Raw genomic sequence first — 7,011 nt, forward strand, 5'->3', positions numbered from 1 at the left:
GACTTTTAATTGACCTTCTCAGCATGGCGGCGAAAAGGGCGGGGAAGTGGAGGACCGGGTGGGTGTCACTGGACTGCCTGCATGGAATACCGACCCCGGCGCGGCCCCGGTGGTATTTTCTGTGGCGTTTCAAGTGTACCCGACACATGCTATGGTGTCAGGGGCGCCGCGGGCGGGCGTATTTCGGCGGGTTTGTGAGAGGCATCTGGGTAAACGCCTCGCTGTGCCGGGGTCCTCTCACGGCCGCCTTCCCGCCCCGAGGGAGCCGAGCCGGGCCGAATTATTCCGAAGAGCCGAGTGTGGGCGAAGACAGCCGAGTTGAGCCGAAGAGCCGAGTGTGGCCGAAAAGAGCCGAGATGAGCCGAAGAGACGAGTTTAGCCGACAACAGCCGACTTGAGACGAAGAGCCGAGTGTAGCCGACAACAGCCGACTTGAGACGAAGAGCCGAGTGTAGCCGAACACAGCCGACTTGAGACGAAGAGCCGAGTGTAGCCGAGTGTAACCGGGAGCCGAGTGTAGCCGACATTGGCCGCGTTTAGACAAAGAGCCGAATATGACCGAGTTCAGCCCAACCGGGCCGAGTTCAGCCGAAGAGCCGGAAAAGCCGAATTTAGACGAAAAGCCGAACCGAAACGATTTTAGACCTAAGCCGAACCAAGCCTAATTTAGCCGAGTTTATTTAAACGGAACCGAACGACGCCGCAGCGCTCTGCCTGCAGAGCGCCGGTGCAGACGGCAGGGGGCGGTGTATAAAGTGAGTATAAAATATCAACTATATATAAGAAGGAATAAAAAGCTCTGTGTCATGTGCAGCAGTAGAAAATTTCAGGCTCCCAGGGAAATAAATACTTTTCTTTCAATCATTATAGTTTTGGGGTTTTTTTTACTCCCAGGTAGCCTGAAAGTTACTACTGCTGCTTTTTTATTCTAAAGCTAGAAAGGAAAAGCAAGATTAGAAATACAAGAAAAAGAAAGGGAAAGGGGAAGGGAAAAAAAGGAAAAAAAAAAAAAAAAAGGAAAGGAAAGGAAAGGAAGCAGGAGGGCAAGAGGGAAGGGAAGTGGAGAAAAACAGGGTGAAAAAAGTAAAAAGAGTTGGAGAGAAAAAGAGAGGGTATCCGGGAGGAGCGGTGCTGCCTCAGGTCCTTCCCCGCCCTGGGGCGAAGGACCCGTTTGATGCCCGGCAGGGACTGCAGATGCCGGTGGCTCCCGGGGGACGGAGCCGTGGCTGTCAGCCCGAGACTACATCTCCCGGCAGGCCGTGCTGCCGGCGCGGCGTGTGACGCAACGGGCGACGCGGCCCGGCATTTTTCTCTAAATCGGCAGTAAATACAGCTGAGTAAAATTAGCTTGGTTTTCTTCCTTCTTTTGTAACTGAACTGTTTTTATTAAAAATCCTATTTGAATATGTAGAAAAAGTGGGGATGTCCTGTAATAGATCGTAGCTTTTCTTGTTTACAGGGTGCTCAGGAAGCATGCGTCCCTTAGAGTCCCACGGAAAGGTTCTCAGTGCGCTCTCTATCAAGGTATGTATTTACAAATAAGTGATCCCTTTAGATATTTGCCTGTGTACCTTTTCCTGTAATTCAGAGCTTGCGTTCTGTGGGTTTTATGATAAACCTGTAAAACACGTAAAAATGGTTTTGCAAGTCTTAAACCTTGAAGGCAGCAATAAGTGGATTTAGAGCCTGTTGTTGACCAGACAAAGGGGAAAAGTGTGACTTTGATGCTGAACTTGTCATTTTTCATTTGACTTGTCTTGAATGATTTAGGAATAGAGAGAACTAGAAAAAGAGAGAAATAGAATTGATTATTGAGCACTCCTCAGATGCTCACCATGGTTCAGTGTAGAGCCAAAGGGAAGGGTGATGGAACAGAGAACCTGATCTCCGCACAGAGTCTCACTAACTTCTTTTGTTTTAAAATACAGAATACGTTTAATAAGTGTTGGAAGTTAGTATTTTGGGAAAGAAATGGCAGTTCCACAGAACATTCCATTGAACAGAGGCTCTGGGAACGATTCATGTTGTAAGTGCTGTCACTGCAATCAGTTGGTGGTTCAGCCTTGAAACGTGCACTTGGCCTTCTATAAAGCACTGTTTTGTTTGCCTTTCAGTGCTATGAGTCTTGATAAATGGGAGAAGAGCCCAAGAGAAATTTTTCATCCCTTGATATAAAAGGTATGAAGTGACTTTTTTTGGTTTGGTTCTTTTTCTTTATTATTTCCTGGGAATAAAAGTAATTAAGTATAGGTACTACTGGTTTGTTTCTTCCAGTAGCAGGTGATAACAATAGCAGTAGTAATAGTAAAAATAATAATAGAAATAATAATAATAGTAATGTAATACTACTTAAACTGTCTTTATCCATTGGACTGGCCATTTCAAATCAAAACTTCTAAACACAAATCAAACCATCATCCTTGTAGAATCTTTCACAGCAGCGGGCTAAAGATCCTGGTTTTGTTGACAGGATTTATTGGTTCTGGAAGAACAAGAGGGAAGTACAAGCCTAACTACTTCTAGCTCACAGACCCGTCCGGTGAACCCAGCTTTGTGTTTTGGTGGGCTTGTGATGACTTTGAAATCAATTGCTCATTCCAGTAAAAAAAAACATGTTTTTTTGAACGTGACAGCAGAAATAACTTTAGGCACCAACTGAATAATAATAGATCACCAGTTTAAGTTAAAAATTCATGCTATACTATCAAAATTTAAAGGTAAATTATTATGTATTAGGTGATGGTATAAAGTGTATGTTCTCATGTGTAATGCAAAGATGCATACATACCTGAAAGTGCTTAGAGGAAACAAATTTTTGTGTCTGCTGTTTGATTGTTTACCATACGATATTTGGCTTTATTTCCCAGGGATCGGTGAATTTTAACTTTGGAGTCCTCTATGCTAAGGATGCTCAGCTTACAGGTGAGATGAAATGTTCAGTAATGGTGAGTTTTTCACCTTCTCTTTAATTGCTATGCTGATCTGAATAAGAGAAACAAACAAAAGCAAGAGAAAAAAAAGGATGGTTTATTATTTTTTACGCTGTTATGTTTGTTTCCTCAGTATTTGCTGCAGCTCTGCTTACCCAAGCTTTGGGTTCCTTCTGTCCCACTGGGAGTTGCCCAATTTGGTTGCATCTGGTGAAATTCACCCTGAGACCTTACAGAACCAGCTCCAACTACGTGAGAGCCATTTGCAGTTCTCTCCAGACGCCTGGAGAACGGGCGACGTTTCTGAGGATCCGGCGAGCGTGCTTCTATCAAAACTCAGTCTGTGAAATTCCTGGGGAAAACCCTTCTGTGTCCTGAAGGGTTCAAACTCTGGTGAGGATCCAGTTATCAGGTGCTCGCCTGGATGGTTCCAGCTCCCAAAGGTAACACTTGTACTCTTGCCCTGTAGTGTACATCTATTGTATTTTTGTTATTTTGCAAGATTTTTTGTCTTTGCAAAATATTGTGCCTTTCACTCTTTGGAACCTCTCAGATGGTTCTTTGGTGCAGCACCACCCCATGGGACACTTGGCTGCTGTCCTGAAGGGGTTGGTGGCTAGAATTGTAAATCCTGGAGAGTTTGTAAGTCTACTGTCCCCAGGGAGGTATCATGCTTTGTTTACTTTTGTTCTGTTGGTTAGGCGCTGCTTCTCGTTGCAAGTACGAATTTCAAACTGCCCTGTTCTTATTTTAACTGTTTTCCTGGTTCTCTCCGTCCGGCAGGGAAAGACTCTCGTATCCTTGTCGTCGGGCTCGGTGCTGCCCAAGAAGATACAGAGACTAAAAAAATCATAAGAAGCAAAATATGACTGCAGGGAAAAGAAGCTGGAGAGAACAGAAGGTGATATTGTTATCCTTACCCTGTATTAGAGACATCCGCTGTGCTTTGATGCTGGCAGCTGCCAGGGGCTTGTTAGCTCTTTGTAGGCAGGTGTAGGTGTTCACTTGTAGTTTTTTTCTCTGGACAAGTCAATTCAAACTTTGCTAAGCTGATATTTGCAGATTACTCTCTAGCACAGTCCAGCATGACATTTTTGAATGTTGTAAAAATACCATGTTACTTGGAAATTGCTGATGAAGAGAAGCTTTAGGGGAAAATAAGATTTTAGGGTTGGAAGATGTGAGAAGAATTTTGTGGGGACGTTAGACTGAAGTAAAGCACACTTGAAGCTGGACTGGCACGCTGGCAGGTCCCCTATTAAACAGTAGTGCTGCGATTAGCCTGGGGGTTGCCCATTGTTTCTGTAGAAATCAATGTTTCCTGGTCTTCAGAGGTAAGCTGCTTTGAAAAGCTGGAAGGTGCAGCATGCTGACAATCCCCGTGCTTTGGATTAAAAGTAGATTTCAGAAGGGTCCTAAGCTTTTGTCTTTTCCTAGAAGTCGATGTAATCCTGTCGAGGAGTTTTTAATTCTGTGTTGCCATGTCATCGATCAGAGCCCTGTTGTACTAATCATCATACAAGTACAAAACAAAAAATCAGACCCTGTCCCAAGCACTTAGAGCCCAGAACACGATTTCCTCGGGCTGCCATTTGCGTGCCATCGGTACTCGCCACGAATTGAGCCCTCTGGCTCTGACACAGCACCTGGATGCTGACGGAAGGTCACAGACCCTGGAGGTGCCTGTCCCCCAGGGAGGGAGAGGACGAGGCAGTGTGGCCTGCAGGGAGGGTGTCGTCCCCAGAGAGCAGCCGGCGACTCCATGCCTGCCCGGGGCTGCGGGTGCCCCCTCGGGGTGGACGCCTGCCCTCAGGTTTCCCTCTGGGCACCCGGGGAGGGAACCAGGTCCATCCGTGTGGCAGCTGCAGGGCCTGCAGGCTCTGGGCCCTGGAGCCGAGTGAGCCTGAGCTGCTGCACGCTTGCTGTGAGCTTTGGGGTGAGCGTGCATCACTGCAGGCCTGGGATGGATTGAAATGCGCTGAGGAAAGCAGAGGGAGGGAAATGCTCTGTTAACTTGTGCCAATTCTTCTGTCAGACTCATCACGGCGGGACAGCGTGAGGACTGAAAGTGTAAGAAGATGTGGAGGGAAACAGAGAATCTGACAGGAGCAGCGAACGCACGAGTGCACGAATTTTGCTTCTTGCTTGGATGTAAACTCAGGAGTTGAGAGGAATTTGGGAGTGAGAAGGGACATTTTAGAAGGAGAAGAAGAAAAAGAAGTTGTTGCTACAGTCCTGGCAAAAGATTTTGTTCTAGCTAATAAAAGAAGTTAGCTTAAAAAACAAAAAGGAAAAAATGTAGTGTTTTTTTTTTTTTTTTCCTTCACTCTTATATTCATTGGTGGTATATGGTGTGTTGTTTTATTTCTTGGTATTATTAAGTCTGTGTAAATTGTTTTTTGAGTGAAGCTGACTTTCTGGATGGGTTGGTTTGTATTTGAGGCAGGATTAATTTCAATAGGGTTCTTTCATAGATTTCTGATGGGTAATACTGGGATTTTGGTTTTGTTTACTGTATGTATAAACATAGAGCTTTGGTAGGGCCAGCTGGGCTGCTGGAGATTTGGGTGTGAATTTATTAGATGGCTTTTGTTAAATGCAGTTTTTAATTTTTGAAATGTTTTTCAATGTAGTGGTTTTAAGGTGGTTTTTAAGAATTCATTGTATTGTTTTATCTTGTTTGTAGTTGGTGTATGATAAGGGATGTGGTGTGACTTTTTGAACATTATGGTTTTGGTGTTCCTAAGTTCTGATTTCTTTGTGGTTCAATAGTTTTTTTTATTTTTATTTTTTGGGACAGGGGCATTTATATGGTGGGATTTTATAGGCAATATGTTTTTTAATTTAGGTAGTGATATTTTTTAGTATTTTAATGGTTTAGGTTTTTTATTTTCATGGTTTTTATTTTTTGTTTTAATTTTTTCAAATAACTTTGATAGATTATAGGTTATTATTTGTGCATTAGCCTAAAGGTAGAGCTTTGGGGACTTTTTTTAGTAATGTTTAGGATCAGTTGTACAGTTTTGAGTCTAGTGAGTTGCTTTGCTTGAATTTTTATTGTGTGTTTGTTTTTATTAGCAGTTGTGTCATTTTCAAGGTGTGTTTGAGTTTTTTGGGGTTTTTGAGATACTGGTTTAGGAGGAAGTTTATGATGAGCATGTGCGGAGGTTTCGGGCTGCTTTATAGTGGGATTTAAAATTTATTTACAGTTAGGTTTATTTGAGTTTTTATTAGGGTTCAGTGTTGTGGGATGTTTGTTCCGTTAGTAATAGAAACAGGTTTTGTTTTGCTGTGCTGCGATGGGATGGGCGTGTGCTGCGTGCCGGCGCTGACAAAGGTACAGTATTGTTGTGGCTCTGGTGTGTCGGGTTAATGAACTGACATGGTTTAATATAGAGATGAAAACAGAAATAAATATACATTTAAAAATAAATCTAACATTAGAGTGGTAAACATAAATATAGATAACAGATACATACATAGAACTATAATATATGGTATATAATTGTAACATATCATACAGATAAATGATAGTCTATTTTATATATATATATATATACAAAAAGATATATAAATATAGATTGTAAATATAAAAATATTTAAATAGAGTTAAAGTAAATTGGGGGGTGTTATTAGGTTATAGTCTGGGGTTTTTAAATGATAGAAATAAAATATAAATTCAGATATACAAATATATATAGAAATACAAATATCTATACATATTTAATTTAAACAAATATGAGTAAGAAAATATATATAATACAGAAAATATATATCTATGATTATATTAGAAGGTATTCTCTCTAATATATATAATATCTATGAATAAAATAAACAAAAATATCCATATAAATATCATTATAATTTTGAAAAATAAATTTACTTCCTGCATTTTAAATCTGGTTCAAATAAAGGGGTGTCCTTAGTTTTTATTTGGTTAGAGGCAGGAGTTTTATTTTAAATAATATAAGTAATACAGAAATGTGGATCTTAAGATAGAAATATATAATAAATATCTGAAGAGAAATTGCTAAAGCATGAATATAAATTTATATATAAATATATGTAAGTAATATGAAGA

At 41.3% G+C, this 7,011-nt stretch overlaps 1 long non-coding RNA gene across 5 annotated transcripts; it reads left to right on the top strand.

Moving 5' to 3' along the window:
- The first annotated feature begins 62 nt into the window (after window positions 1-62).
- On the top strand, window positions 63-6,445 carry LOC134433040 (uncharacterized). Of its 5 annotated transcripts, XR_010031458.1 has the most exons (8): window positions 63-755; window positions 1,460-1,524; window positions 1,929-2,026; window positions 2,115-2,178; window positions 2,868-2,922; window positions 3,064-3,373; window positions 3,714-3,831; window positions 4,966-6,444. It is a non-coding gene; the product is annotated as an uncharacterized LOC134433040 (long non-coding RNA). The 5 variants fall into 5 exon arrangements; XR_010031461.1 differs by lacking the exon at window positions 1,929-2,026 and having other exon boundaries at window positions 309-755; XR_010031460.1 differs by lacking the exon at window positions 63-755 and having other exon boundaries at window positions 1,102-1,524; window positions 2,868-2,945; window positions 4,966-6,445.
- Window positions 6,446-7,011: the final 566 nt, after the last annotated feature.

The sequence above is a fragment of the Melospiza melodia genome (genome assembly GCF_035770615.1).
Source record: "Melospiza melodia melodia isolate bMelMel2 chromosome 17 unlocalized genomic scaffold, bMelMel2.pri SUPER_17_unloc_1, whole genome shotgun sequence".
Taxonomy (NCBI): Eukaryota; Metazoa; Chordata; class Aves; order Passeriformes; family Passerellidae; genus Melospiza; species Melospiza melodia.